At 45.9% G+C, this 15244-nt stretch overlaps 1 protein-coding gene across 5 annotated transcripts in view; it reads left to right on the top strand.

The window, feature by feature from the left end:
• Positions 1 to 15244, top strand: part of MAGI2 (membrane associated guanylate kinase, WW and PDZ domain containing 2) — a 955112-nt gene that overhangs the window by 731383 nt on the left and 208485 nt on the right. The window lies entirely within an intron of this gene.

Genomic DNA, 15244 nt, shown 5'->3' with positions numbered 1-15244 from the left:
CCACTTTGCTCTGGCAATCTTTTTTTTTCAGCATTGAATTTTTTCATTATGTAATCAAAGGTTATAAATGTAGATTTTTATATAATCCTTACCAACACTCCCCTTATGAAGCACCCCAACGCCACTCTCCCAAAAGTACAAAGGCAGGGAAATAGAATAAAGAAAGAAACTTAAATGATCTAGACTTAACTTCTTTCATCTACAAGACGTAAATTTACATCTTAACTAGGAAGGGGTTCACACTAGAGATGAGCGAACTTACTTGTTTAGGGCTATTTTGCAATCGAGCATTGCTTTTTTCGAGTAACTGCCTACTCGGGTGAAAAGATTCGGGGGGCGGCGTGGTGGAGCGGGGGGTAGCAGTGGGGAACAGGGGGGAGTTCTCTCTTTCCCCCCCCCCCCCCCCCACTTCCCTCTGCAACCCCGCGCTCACCCCCGGCGGTCCCCGAATCTTTTCGCCCGAGTAGGCAGTTACTCAAAAAAAGCGATGCTCGATTGCGAAATAGCCCTAAACGAGTACGTTCGCTCATCTCTTGTTCACACCAATGGATATAAACGTATGTCCCATGGATGACACAGTTTTCGAAGCTGAGCTGTCGCCATCCGCAGTGGGAGTAGGCTGTAATTGAAAGACAGCTTCTGGGTGCAGGAGCAGGGGTTGGTGAGATCACCGATCCCAGCTGTTAACCCCTTACATACTGTGATCAGTGCTGATCGTGGCATATGAAGGGTTCACAAAGGGAGGGCTCTCAATCCGTGAGGTCATTGCCCTGCCTCAATAAATAATTTCAGAAGGCCAATGGGTTGCCATGGCAACTAGACACCAGAAAATAGCTTCCAGTTCTGTCATTGCCTATGATCACTATGAATAGCAATAATGCATTGGCGTGTAGAAGTACTGCAATGTATTATTATAGCGATCAAAGGATCAAGTCCTCTACAGGGACATAAAAAATGTAAAAACTAAATTAAAAGTAACACAGGGAATAGTTAAAATTTATTTTAAACAAAGAAGTGAAAGTGCACGAACGGTTTGTTTTTTTTTTTGTTTTTTTTTTTAAAGAGTTAAAAACTCACGTGATTGGTGTCAATGCGTCCGTAAAAACCTATAAATTAAACACAGTTTTTATCCTGCACGGCAGACGCTAAAAAATACATTAAGGGCTTAGTCACACGGGCGTTTATTGCCGCGATTTGCGCATGCGCATGCGTCCGGCGTTTTTTTAAAACCATTGCTTTGCAATGGTATCGGACACATGAGCGCTTTTTATGCGCTCGTCCGATAAATTAGAAAACAGAAATCGCAGATCGCACCTATCTGCGATCTGCGATTCCTGTTCTCTTCTCTATATGCGCTCAACGGGGTCGGCGGCAGCAGCGCCGACCCCATTGAGAACATACAGAAGACAAATCATTCTTCTCTGCCACAGCTGGAACAGCTGTGGCAGAGAAGAACGATGTTTGCCCATTGAATTCAATGGAGCCGGCAATACAGCCGACTCCATTGAAAGCAATGGGCTGCCGGCGTGCGCGGGATGAATTGTCGGGAAGGGGTTAAATATATAACCCCTTCCCTGCAATGCATCCTTAAATGTGAAAAAATTTTAAAAAAGGATGTACTCACCTGCTCCCGGCAGCTGGAGATCCCAGCGGACGGCCTGCAGTGGGTGTGAAGGGGTGTGACTCAGACTGGCCCCTGATTGGCTCAGCCTGAGCCAATCAGAGGCAGATCTCAGTCACACCCATTCATGAATTCATGAATGGGTGTGACTGAGACTTGCTTCTGATTGGCTCAGCGCTGAGCCAATCAGGGGCAAGTCTGAGTCACACCTCCTTCACACCCACTGCAGGCCGGCCGCCGGGATCTCCAGCTGCCGGGAGCAGGTGAGTACATCCTTTTTTTTTATTTTTTCACATTTAAGGATGCATTGCAGGGAAGGGGTTATATATTTAACCCCTTCCCGACAATTCATCCCACACTCGCCCGCAGCGCTTGCATTCAATGGAGCCGGCTGTATTGCCGGCTGCATTGAATGCAATGCGCTGGACAGCTCCGGCCCGTTTCTAATGAAACGCGGCTAGGAGCAGATTTTCGGGCGATTTTTGGGCCGATTTTTGGGCGCCGGTCACGCGATTTGCGCATGCGCATCCGTCATGCGATGCGCAAATCGCGTGAAAAAACGCCCGTGTGACTAAGGCCTAAAGCTGAGCCAGAATGCTTATTTTGGTTAATTTCGCCTTAGAAAAAAAAAAAGAAAAAAAGCAATGATAGTGATAAAAAAAGTTTTAAGTACCCCAATCAAAGTTATAGCTTGTTACTCAAAAAAGAGCCCTCACAGTACTCAAATAAAAGTATTAAGGGACTTTAAAACCCCCTTTTTTTGCATTGCTGGATTCATTGTGCAGAAGTAGAAAAACTTTAAAAAAATCTATATATAATTTTGCATTGTCGTAATCATACAAACTCTCAAATATATCATCTCATTTATATTGTATGGTAAAGCCTGATTTCACACAGCAAAGAATCTCGCGCGAGTTTGGCGCATTGCTAGACTCACAAAACTCACGGGAATATGAACCCTATTCTTTTAAATGGTGTCATATACATGAGTGTGGCATGTCCTACCTTTTTTGCATTCCTCGGAACTCTTTGCTCATTATTTTCAGGAATTCACATCGCACGCTGTGTGACGTGCACATGAGTGTGATGCGAGGTTTCCTCTAATGCTCCTAAAAGCCGTGCCGAAGGATCGCTACTTGACAGAAGTGATGGGAGGCGGTTTATGGCAGAAAAATGACTTGCATCGACATGAATACACATGTTGGAGAGCAAGATCGCGCTTGCTCGTGTGTAGGTAGCCTTACACTGTAAAGAAAAAAGAATAAATATGCCAGAATTGTGTTACTACAGGGGAACAGCTCAGTAGGAACAGCCAGGGACTACTTTTTCTTTTTTTTCCTCCAGTTCTCAGGATTAGATTGCTAACCAATAGCGGGGCAATGCTTAGTGGGGACGCACACGGGAAGCAAGTACAGAATAGGGAATTGTGCGAAATGTGGTTTTAAACTGCATATAAGCACAGGAGCGGTAGCCATCTTGGAAAATAGTGATGCTGGGAAACCCTGTCTGACAGCTTCAAACATTCTGATTGAAGGCTGTACAGCTCCGATGTTGGAAGACGTCTGGCAGGGTATTCTTACTGTATATTACTGGCCACTCTGTTATCAGGGGTCTCTCCAACATGTCCCATACCGCAGTACTGGCTCCAGCCAGCAGATGGCACCATTGTATAATGGCAGAAAGAGAAAACCACCTAAGAAACCCTGAATCCAAAATTGGATTGCAAAGGCTTAAGGATACACTAGTAAGAGCCTTATAAATTATACCACGCTATCTGGGCCAACTCTCCAACATCTTCATGCCATTTTAAATTAAATCCAGTAAAAGCATTGGTATGGGTATAGCATCTTATACAATTCAGAAACAAACCATTTGCTGTCTTGTTGTGAACGTAAAACCAAAAAAAATACATGGTGTGCATTTACATAATTTTTAGAGATGAGCAAACGTACTTGTCCGAGCTTGATGCTCGTTCGAGTATTAGCGTGTTCGAGATGCTCGTTACTCGAGACGACTACCACACGATGTTCGAGTTACTTTCACTTTCATCTCTGAGACGTTAGCGCGCTTTTCTGGCCAATAGAAAGACAGGGAAGGCATTACAACTTCCCCCTGCGACGTTCAAGCCCTATACCACCCCCCTGCAGTGAGTGGCTGGCGAGATCAGGTGTCACCCGAGTATATAAATCGGCCCCTCCCGCGGCTCGCCACAGATGCATTCTGACAGAGATCAGGGACAGTGCTGCTGGTGCCGGAGCTGCTATAGGGAGAGCGTTAGGAGTGATTTTAGGCTTCAAGAACCCCAACGGTCCTTCTTAGGGCCACAACTAACCGTGTGCAGTAGTGTGGAGGCTGCTTTTTGCAGTGTTGCACATTTTTTTTTTTGTATATCGGCCGTGCAGAGCATTGCGTCCTGCAGTAATTTTACATTGTCCAGGGCCAGTAGTGGTGAGGCAGGGACAGAAGACATATTTAGTGTATATAGGCAGTGGGCCTTTCCAAAAACATTTGGGAAAAAAAATCTATTTGGGCTGCCTGTGACCGTCCTCAGTGTACTGGGTCTCTGCTGGGGGTAGTTGTCCTAATTCATACGCAGCCAGCTAAGTGTTACAGAAGGCTTGCGCAAAATTCTTTCCTGCCTCTGTGTTGCCTCTTACATCACCGCTGTATTCCTGTCCACAAGTGTACTGGGTCTCTGCTGGGGGTAGTTGTCCTAATTCATACGCAGCCAGCTAAGTGTTACAGCAGGCTTGCGCAAAATTCTTTCCTGCCTCTGCTGTGCGTTCCGTAAGCGAAGTCAGCCTCCAACCACAGGCCAATAAGCGGCACATTTTAATTACAGCGTTCTGTTTCTGCACTACTGGTAATACAGCATGCTGAGGGGTAGGGGTAGGCCTAGAGGACGTGGACGCGGGCGAGGACGCGGAGGCCCAAGTCAGGGTGTGGGCACAGGCCGAGCCAGTGCGGTGGCCAGGGGTAGAGGCAGGGCCAGACCGAATAATCCACCAACTGTTTCCCAAAGCGCCCCCTCGCGCCATGCCACCCTGCAGAGGCCAAGGTGCTCTAAGGTGTGGCAGTTTTTCACAGAGATGCTTGACGACCGACGAACAGTGGTGTGCAACCTTTGTCGCGCCAAGATCAGCTGGGGAGCCACCACCAGCATGCGCAGGCATATGATGGCCAAGCACCCCACAAGGTGGGACGAAGGCCGTTCACCGCCTCCGGTTTGCACCACTGCCTCTCCCCCTGTGCCCCAACCTGCCACTGAGATCCAACCCCCCTCTGAGGACACAGGCACGAGTGCCTACCGGCCTGCACCCACACCCTCACCTCCGCTGTCCTCGGCCCCATCCAGCAATATCTCTCAGCGCAGCGTCCAGACGTCGCTGGCGCAACTGTTTAACGTGCACATAGCCAAATTGATCAGCCTGGAGATGCTGCCGTATAGGCTTGTGGAAACGGAGGCTTTCAAAAGCATGATGGCGGCGGCGGCCCCGCGCTACTCGGTTCCCAGTCGCCACTACTTTTCCCGATGTGCCGTCCCAGCCCTGCACGACCACGTCTCCCGCAACATTGTACGCGCCCTCACCAACGCGGTTACTGCCAAAGTCCACTTAACAACGGAGACATGGACAAGCACAGGCGGGCAGGGCCACTATATCTCCCTGACGGCACATTGGGTGAATTTAGTGGAGGCTGGGACAGAGTCAGAGCCTGGGACCGCTCACGTCCTACCCACCCCCAGAATTGCGGGCCCCAGCTCGGTGCTGGTATCTGCGGCGGTGTATGCTTCCTCCACTAAACCACCCTCCTCCTCCTCCTCCTCATCCTCCTCCAACGCAACCTCTGTCTCGCAATCAAGATGTGTCAGCAGCAGCAGCACGTCGCCAGCAGTCGGGTTCGCGCGGCGTGGCAGCACAGCAGTGGGCAAGCGTCAGCAGGCCGTGCTGAAACTACTCAGCTTAGGAGAAAAGAGGCACACGGCCCACGAACTGCTGCAGGGTATGACAGAGCAGACCGACCGCTGGCTTTCGCTGCTGAGCCTCCAACCGGGCATGGTCGTGTGTGACAACGGCCGTAACCTGGTGGCGGCTCTGCAGCTCGGCAGCATCACGCACGTGCCATGCCTGGCCCATGTCTTTAATTTGGTGGTTCAGCGCTTTCTGAAAAGCTACCCACACTTGTCATACCTGCTCGGAAAGGTGCGCCGGGTCAGCGCATATTTCCGCAAGTCCAAGACGGACGCTGCCACCCTGCGGACCCTGCAACTTCGGTTTAATCTGCCAGTGCACCGACTGCTGTGCGACGTGCCCACACGGTGGAACTCTACGCTCCACATGTTGGCCAGACTCTATGAGCAGCGTAGAGCTTTAGTGGAATACCAACTCCAACATGGGCGGCGTAGTGGGAGTCAGCCTCCTCAATTCTTTACAGAAGAGTGGGCCTGGTTGGCAGCCATCTGCCAGGTCCTTGAAAACTTTGAGGAGTCTACCCAGATAGTGAGCGGGGATGCTGCAATCATTAGCGTCACCATTCCTCTGTTATGCCTCTTGAGAAGTTCCCTGCAAAGCATAAAGGCAGATGCTTTGCGCTTGGAAACGGAGGCGGGGGAAGACAGTATGTCGCTGGATAGTCAGAGCAACCTCATGTCTATATCTCAGCGCGTTGAGGAGGAGGGGGAGGAGCATGAGGAGAAGGGGGAAGAGACAGCTTGGCCCACTGCTGAGGGTACCCATGCTGCTTGCCTGTCATCCTTTCAGCGTGTATGGCCTGAGGAGGAGGAGGAGGAGGATCCTGAAAGTGATCTTCCTAGTGAGGACAGCCATGTGTTGCGTACAGTTACCCTGGCACACATGGCTGACTTCATGTTAGGATGCCTTTCTCGTGACCCTCGCGTTACACGCATTCTGGCCACTACGGATTACTGGGTGTACACACTGCTCGACCCACGGTATAAGGAGAACCTTTCCACTCTCATACCCGAAGAGGAAAGGGGTTCGAGAATGATGCTATACCACAGGGCGCTGGTGGACAAACTGATGGTAAACTTCCCATCCGACAGCGCTAGTGGCCGAAGGCGCAGTTCCGCGACCCAAGTAGCAGGGGAGGCGCAGAGATCAGGCAGCATGTACAGCACAGGCAGGGGAACATTCTCCAAGGCCTTTGCCAGCTTTATGGCTCCCCAGCAAGACTGTGTCACCGCTCCCCAGTGAAGGCTGAGTTGGCGGGAGCACTGTAAAAGGATGGTGAGGGAGTACGTAGCCGATCGCACGACCGTCCTCCGTGACGCCTCTGCCCCCTACAACTACTGGGTGTCGAAGCTGGACACGTGGCCTGAACTCGAGCTGTACGCCCTGGAGGTGCTTGCTTGCCCTGCGGCTAGCGTCTTGTCAGAGAGGGTGTTTAGTGCGGCTGGGGGAATCATCATGGATAAGCGTACCCGCCTGTCAACCGACAGTGCCGACAGGCTTACACTCATCAAGATGAACAAAGCCTGGATTTCCCCAGACTTCTCTTCTCCACCAGCGGACAGCAGCGATACCTAAACAATACGTAGGCTGCACCCGCGGATGGAAGCATCGTTCTCTATCACCATCAAAAACGGGGACCTTTTTGCTTCATCAATCTGTGTATTCTATTCATCCTCCTCCTCCTGCTCCTCCTCCTGAAACCTGACGTAATCACACCGAACGGGCAATTTTTCTTAGGCCCACAAGGCTCAGTCATATAATTTTTGTAAACAATTTTTATACGTTTCAATGCTCATTAAAGCGTTGAAACTTTCACCTGAACCAATTTTTATTTTAACTGGGCTGCCTCCAGGCCTAGTTACCAATTAAGCCACATTAACCAAAGCGATTAATGGGTTTCACCTGCCCTCTTGGTTGGGCATGGGCAATTTTTCTGAGGTACATTAGTACTGTTGGTACACCAATTTTTTGGGGCCCTCGCCTACAGTGTTATCCAATTAACGTTTTGCCCACCTGCATTAAAGCTGACGTTACATCGGCTGTGCTGGGCACTGCAATGGGATATATTTATGTACCGCCGGTGGCTTCCTGGCACCCACCCATGCTGTGGGTCCACAGGGAGTTGTAACTGCATGTGTCCACTTCTAAAGAACCCCAGTCTGACTGGGGCATGCAGTGTGGGCCGAAACCCACCTGCATTTAATCGGACGTTACCTCAGCTGTGATGGGCACTGCAATGGGATACATTTATGTACAGCCGGTGGGTTCCAGGGAGCCACCCATGCTGTGGGTGCACACGGAATTCCCATTGCAGAGTTGTACCTGCCTGTGACTATTTATAAAAAAAACCAGGTCTGACTGAGGCATGCAGACACCTTGACAGAATGAATAGTGTGTGGCACATAGGTTCCCCATTGCTATGCCCACGTGTGCAGCTCCTGATGGCGGTGGCACAGGATTATATTTCTCATTGCTTCTGTACAGCATTGTGGGCTATCGCCCCGCCCCTTTTAAAGAGGGTCGCTGCCTAGCCGTGCCAACCCTCTGCAGTGTGTGCCTGCGGTTCCTCCTCATGGCAGACGCACTTATAAATAGACATGAGGGTGCTGTGGCATGAGTGCAGCTGAAGGCTGCGCAGGGACACTTTGTTGTGCGCTGTGGACACTGGGTCGTGCGGGGGGGGGGGGGGGGTTGGGCAGCATGTAACCCAGGAGAAGTGGCAGCGGAGTGTCAAGCAGGCATTGATTGTGCTTTGTTGGAGGTAGTGTGGTGCTTAGCTAAGGTATGCATTGCTAATGAGGGCTTTTCAGAAGTAAAAGTTGTTGGGAGGGGGGGGCACTCTTGCCGCTATTGTGGCTTAATAGTGGGACCTGGGAACTTGAGATGCAGCCCAACATGTAGCCCCTCGCCTGCCCTATCCGTTGCTGTGTCGTTCCCATCACTTTCTTGAATTGCCCAGATTTTCACAAATGAAAACCTTAGCGAGCATCGGCGATATACAAAAATGCTCGGGTCGCCCATTGACTTCAATGGGGTTCGTTACTCGAAACGAACCCTCGAGCATCGCGATAATTTCGTCCCGAGTAACGAGCACCCGAGCATTTTGGTGCTCGCTCATCTCTAATAATTTTCTATTCAATGTGGCAGCGCATGTGTTTTTAACATGTAAATATCTAAATTTACCACTCTCAGGGATATTATTGACCTTCTCTAACATGTCAAAAGGCAGTATCTGTCTATTAGAAAGCATGTAAAGGGTCTTAACTATATTCAGTTTTCGCCAAAATGTTTTTCTTCTAGTTTAATTCCAAAGCAGAGTAATTTCTAAAGATATGTTAATACCTTGTTATTTCTTCACCATAACCCACATTTTGTCATATGACCAATGCACTAACTTAATTTGAGCAGTACAATACAAAAGAGAACCTGATTCTAACATGCCATAAAACGTATCCGAATTGCCATCTGAGGTAGTTTTAAAGAATTATCTAGTAGCCAAAATATATAAATCTACTCACACCCCAAACATTGCCATGGTATTGACATAGAAGCACAACCTTAGATTAGGGATAGCAAATCCACTTTGCATTGTAGGCCTTGTCAGTATCCCCAATTTTATGCATTTTTTTCTCTTTGCCAAAAAAGATAATTTAATACAGTCCCCGGGGCTGAAAATATCTTTACTGACAACCATATTGGACTTTAGCAAAACAATGTAACATTTTAGAAAGCAATATCTTCTTTAGCGAAGCAACACTTGAATCGCAGACAGAGAATGAAAAACGGTTCCAAATTTTCCCTTTAGCTTTCGTACTTAATAACAAGGAAAGCATATCATACTTAACAATTACCTAGAGACCCAGACGTTTTAACAATCATATACTTAAACATATCTACGGATTTCAATTCCACTTTTCCTCACACTGTGCTTTTGAATCAGAAAGCAGGACTTTTGACTTAGTCTAATATATCCCTAGACCTGGAGAACTCCCAACGTTTTCATACTCCCAGGCAACATTCACTAGCAAGCCCATCCTCGCCCCAAAAGCAGCTCGTCGTCCCTACAATGAAATCTTGTCCTTATATTTTCCAAAACACAATCCCTTTGCTAGAGTTCAACCTGATTTTAACAGCCAGGGTATCCATTACGAAGACAAAGAGGAAGGTGGACAATGCTGACAGGTACAAGGAGTCAAAAATACATAGATAGTTAACCCCATTTACCCCAACTCTCTCTCTAGGTCAGTGTTTCCCGACTCAGGTCCTCAAGGTACCCCAACAGGTCATGTTTTCAGGATTTCCTCAGTATTGCACAGGTGATGTAATTTTTGTGAATGCCTCACACATTGGCACAAATTTTCTTACTATTGAATATCCTGAAAACGTGACCTGTTGGAGTGCCTTGAGGACCAGAGTTGGGAAACACTGCTCTAGGTTCACAATATAACAATTTTATCCATCTCATAAAATTAACTCCAAAGTCAAATATATGAAAGATTTCCCATAGAAAGTCATATCAAATGCCTTTCATAGCATTCCTTATTGTCAGTTTATATAAACCCTCTGAATATCCTATTCAATGATTCGACTGGTATAAAACCTGATTGATCAGGAAGAACTATATTCTTAATGACTCTGGTTAAGTAATTGATTAAATCCATTGCCATTAATTTCATATCTATATTTAAAAAGGAATATTTGACACTATGACTCCACCGATGCTGGGTCCTTGTCTGTCTTTTTTATAACGATGATCAGTGCCTCTGTTATAGATTTTTGTAACTTGCCTAAAGGGAATACAAGGTTTTCAACAAATAAAGCAGTAGAATATATTGATACCGCTTTCCATAGGGAATCCCATCTAATCCAGGTGCTAATGAAGTTGCACTAAGAGCTTCTTTTAATTCTAGTGTAGCCAAAGAAGCAATATTTTTCTGTGAATTCGAAATAGTTGGAAATTTTACATCTTCCAAATATGCTATAATTTTCTGCTGTATACCTCCTAGCTGGGAACTATATAATTTATCAATTTCTTGAGCTATTGACCTACATTATTTTTTACTATTAACATGTGTTTTAACAGATCTTGGTTTTGAACACTTTTAACTAACAACTTGCTTGATTTACCTACCTCAAAGTATATTTTTATCGCAGAGTGAAACATCTGAGGAGTAGCTTTAGCTTAACCCCTTCCCTCTCCATGACATATAAGTACATCATGGAGCAGCGGGGTATGTATGAAGAGAGGTTGTGGGGCAACCTCTCTTCATACAGTGCGGGCGTCAGCTGTTTATTACAGCTGACACCCGCGGGCAATAGCCACTATCGTCCGTTTGGTTGATCGCGGCTATTAGCCATTTAAATGCCGCTGTCAATTCTGACAGCGGCAGTTAAATCCCCTGAACGCTGTTTGGGGGTCCCACACAGCCCTCCCTGCGGTGAGATCGGGGGAGCCGTGCAGGTGTCATGGTAGCCGGGGGCCTTTAGAAAGGCCCCAGGTCTGCCTTAGCAGACTGCCTATCAAGCCATCCCCATGGGGTGGCTTGATAGACTGCCTGGTAAATGGCAGTATGACATAATGCTGTAGCATTATGTCATACTGCAGGAGCGATTAAAGCATCGCTCATTGTAGTCCCCAGGGGACTATAAAGTAAAGTTTAAAAAAAAAAATTAACGTTTTTTTTAATTGTAAAAAAAAAAAGTTATAAAAGTTTAAATCACCCCCCTTTTGCCATATCTATTATTAAAAAATCTAAATCATAAAATAAAAATATGTATTTGCTATCGCCGTGTCTGTAAAAGTCCAATCTATCAAAGTATAATATTATTTTTCCCGCACAGTGAACGCCGTCTGAAATAAAAAATAAAGAACGTCAGAAATGCACTTTTTTAGTTACCCTGTCTCCCAGAAAAAACGCAATAAAAAGCAATCAAAAAGTCGCATGAATTCCAAATTGGTACTATCGGAAACTACAGGACATCCCACAAAAAATGAGCCCTTGCTCAACTACGTCGACGGAAAAATAAAGTTATTGCGCGCACAAAATGACCGCAGGAAATAATTGAAATAAATTAAATGTCTGAAAAAAAAATAGTACAGTAAAAAAAACCTATACAAGTTTGGTATCGTAGCAATCGTACTGACCCATAGAATAAAGTGATCATGTCACTTTAGTTGCCGTTTGTGCGCCGCAGAAACAAGACACACTGAAAATGGCGAAATGTCTTTTTTTTTTTTTTCATTTTACTCCACTTAGAATTTTTTAAAAGTTTTTCAGTACATTGTATGGTACTTTAAATAGCACCATTGAAAAATACAACTCGTCCCGCAAAAAACAAGGCCTCATACAGCGACGTCGATGGATAAATAAAGGAGTTACGATTTTTTTGAAGGGGGAGGAAAAAACGAAAATGGAAAAAGAAAAAGGGGCTGCGTTATTAAAGGGGTTGTCTCGCGGCAGCAAGTGGGGTTATACACTTCTGTATGGCCATATTAATGCACTTTGTAATATACATCGTGCATTAAATATGAGCCATACAGAAGTTATCCACTTACCTGCTCCGTTGCTGGCGTCCCCGTCGCCATGGTGCCGTCTAACTTCGGTGTCTTCTTGCTTTTTTAGACGCGCTTGCGCAGATGGATCTTCTCCCTTCGGCTGGTCTCGGAAGCATCGGCGTTTTGGCTCCGCCCCCTTGTACGCGTCATCGCGTAGCTCCGCCCCATGACGTGTGCCGGTTCCAGCCTCCTGATTGGCTGGAATCGGCACGTGACGGGGGCGGAGCTACGCGATGACGCGTACAAGGGGGCGGAGCCAAAACGCCGATGCTTCCGAGACCAGCCGAAGGGAGAAGATCCATCTGCGCAAGCGCGTCTAAAAAAGCAAGAAGACACCGAAGTTAGACGGCACCATGGCGACGGGGACGCCAGCAACGGAGCAGGTAAGTGGATAACTTCTGTATGGCTCATATTTAATGCACGATGTATATTACAAAGTGCATTAATATGGCCATACAGAAGTGTATAACCCCACTTGCTGCCGCGAGACAACCCCTTTAAGGGGTTAAAGCAGTATTAAAACTCACTTGAAAATTTCTCCACTGTTTTTCCTTCAGCTAAGGGATGAACAATAAATCCTTTTTTCTGTCAGTGAACATGATATCTACATTATTGTATATATTCCTTACTAATCATCGTATAAATAGTTTTTTAAGACGTAGACCTCTAACAAACACCTTTGAGGCATTCCACACCCAATCTGGAGTAAATGTTAGAGCATTTTCCTTAAAGAAAAATGTGATTTAGTTCATTATATATGCCGGGTCCTTCTCCATTTTAACCAAGATTGGACTGACTATAAATGCTATCTGAAATTAGGTGTAGCTAGGTTTTCCTGTAGCCAAGGAAAAGATTCAATTTGGCACATTCCCTCCCCATTTAAAGCTTAGCTGTTTGCCGTGCTTCTTGTCCACAAACAGCAATTGATCTGACCTTGGATGTGAAGAGCCATGTGAAGAGCCATAACTCTATCTTTCATGTACCATGTTACTGGTATATATAATGTACTGTATAAGTCTTATTAATTTTCTTAAAGGGAAAAAAAAACACAATTCAGCTATTGCTTTGTTTTCTTACAATGCTAATCATGCAACATAAATAACATGATACATTTTTTCTGCCGGTTGGTACTATTTTTTTTAAAACATCTTTTTATTGGCATTTAGTTAAAACATAACAATAAGAATAATAGAAATAATAATACATTGCATTACAATATGGAAACCGTGTGAGCTTGTACATCAACCTGTAAGAGTCTAGTGGTTAGAGCTTCCAGTTACCTATATTCCATTGTCAGAACATACATTTAAAATAAAATGTCAAGACATGAAAAAGAGAAAAAAATATGGGATCTAGTCATATATCTTACATAACGTCTTAAATGCATCTCAAACATTTTAAAACTTAATTTAGACCTCGGACTCTCCACTCTGGTCTAGATGTGGGTCATATTCAAAATATAGAAACCTTTTGAGTTATTTGGAATGCCTCATAGTTTAGCAATCTATTCTCAACCTCCCTAGCTGGCCGGCATTTTCCAAGGTGAGCAGTTGGTACTACTATGACAATACCAAAACTATACTTTTATATTTAGGTTTTTCCACTTTTTCACAATAAAACACCTTTTGGGGGGGGGGGGGTGAATATATGTGTAGAATTTTTTTGCATTGCTAGATTCAAAGTCCCATAACTTTATTTTTCCATGAGTGGAGCTCTATGAGGGCTTATTTCTTTGCCTGATAGGGTGAAGTTTTTTTTAGTACATATGCCTACTTGCATTTAACCACTTGCATTCTTTTGGGAGGTGAAATGAACAAGAAAAGCATTTTAGCTCCGTTTTTTTTTTTCCTGCTTTTTGTTTGTTTGAGGTTTGTCGGGCAGGATAAAAAATGTATTCAATTCATTGTACGACTCATTATGGATGCAACGATTCTAAACATTTTTTTAAACAAAGAGGGGAAAGTGCAAAAAAATATTTATTTTTTTTTTACTATTTTTATTTAGTTATTTAAATTTATGTCCCTGTAGGGGACTTGAACTTGTTATCCTATGATTGCACTGACTGTGATTGCTTCTTATAGATGCCATTGTCTGGTCTCCAAATTCCATGACAACCCATCAACCCTTAATGATTACGATTAGAGATGAGCGAACGTACTCGTAACGAGTACTTACGCACCCGAGTACCGCCATTTTCGAGTACTTCAGTACTCGGGCGTAAAGATTCGGGGGGCGCCGGGGGGCTGGGAGAGGCGCGGCGGTGCGGGGGGGAGCAGCGGGGAACAGGGGGGAGCCCTCTCTCTCTCCCTCTCCCCCCCACTCCCCACTGCTACCCCCCGTGCCGCCACGGCGCCCCCCGAATCTTTACGCGCGAGTACTGCTGTACTCGAAAATGGCGGTGCTCGGGTGCGTAAGTACTCGTAACTAGTACGTTCGCTCATCTCTAATTACGATGTTATCATAGAGGGAGCACATTCCCTCTGTGACCCCCTTTACATGCTGCAATCTACATTCATCACTGCATGTGAGGAGTTACGAACAGGATCAGTGTTCTCAGTGATTCTCACTGTTGCAGCAGGAGGCCTTTAGTCACGAGCAGCTCCCACTACGGATGGCACGAGCTCAGCTTCTGAGTCCACACAATTCATGGGACGTAAATTGAATCTGCGATCAATTATAATACATTGCAATACTTCTGTATTGCAATACTTTATCACTATTAATAGCGATCATGGACAATGGCAGACCTGGACACCATTGTCTGGTATCTGGTTGTCATGGCAATCCATCAACCTTCCACAGTCATATTGTGGCAGGCCAATGATGTCACAGAGGGAGTGCCCTCCCTCTGTAAACCTTTTACCTAGTGCGATGAACATTAATGGCAGCAGATTAGGGGTTAACAAAGGGTATCTGTGTTCTCTCCAGTCCCCACTCTTGCAGTTGGAGGCTGGCATTCAATCACAGCCAACTCCTGCTGCAGATAGCACAGACTCTGCACCATCCATAGCATGTAAATTTATGTCCATTCATGAGAACTGCTTCCTAGCCAGGATGTACATTTGCAGCCTGAGGCGGGAAGGGCTCAAACACTGT

Source organism: Eleutherodactylus coqui, chromosome 2 (assembly GCF_035609145.1).
Source record: "Eleutherodactylus coqui strain aEleCoq1 chromosome 2, aEleCoq1.hap1, whole genome shotgun sequence".
NCBI lineage: Eukaryota > Metazoa > Chordata > Amphibia > Anura > Eleutherodactylidae > Eleutherodactylus > Eleutherodactylus coqui.
The sequence above is the reverse complement of the archived record's forward strand: the minus strand, read 5'-3'. Positions and strand labels throughout refer to the sequence as shown.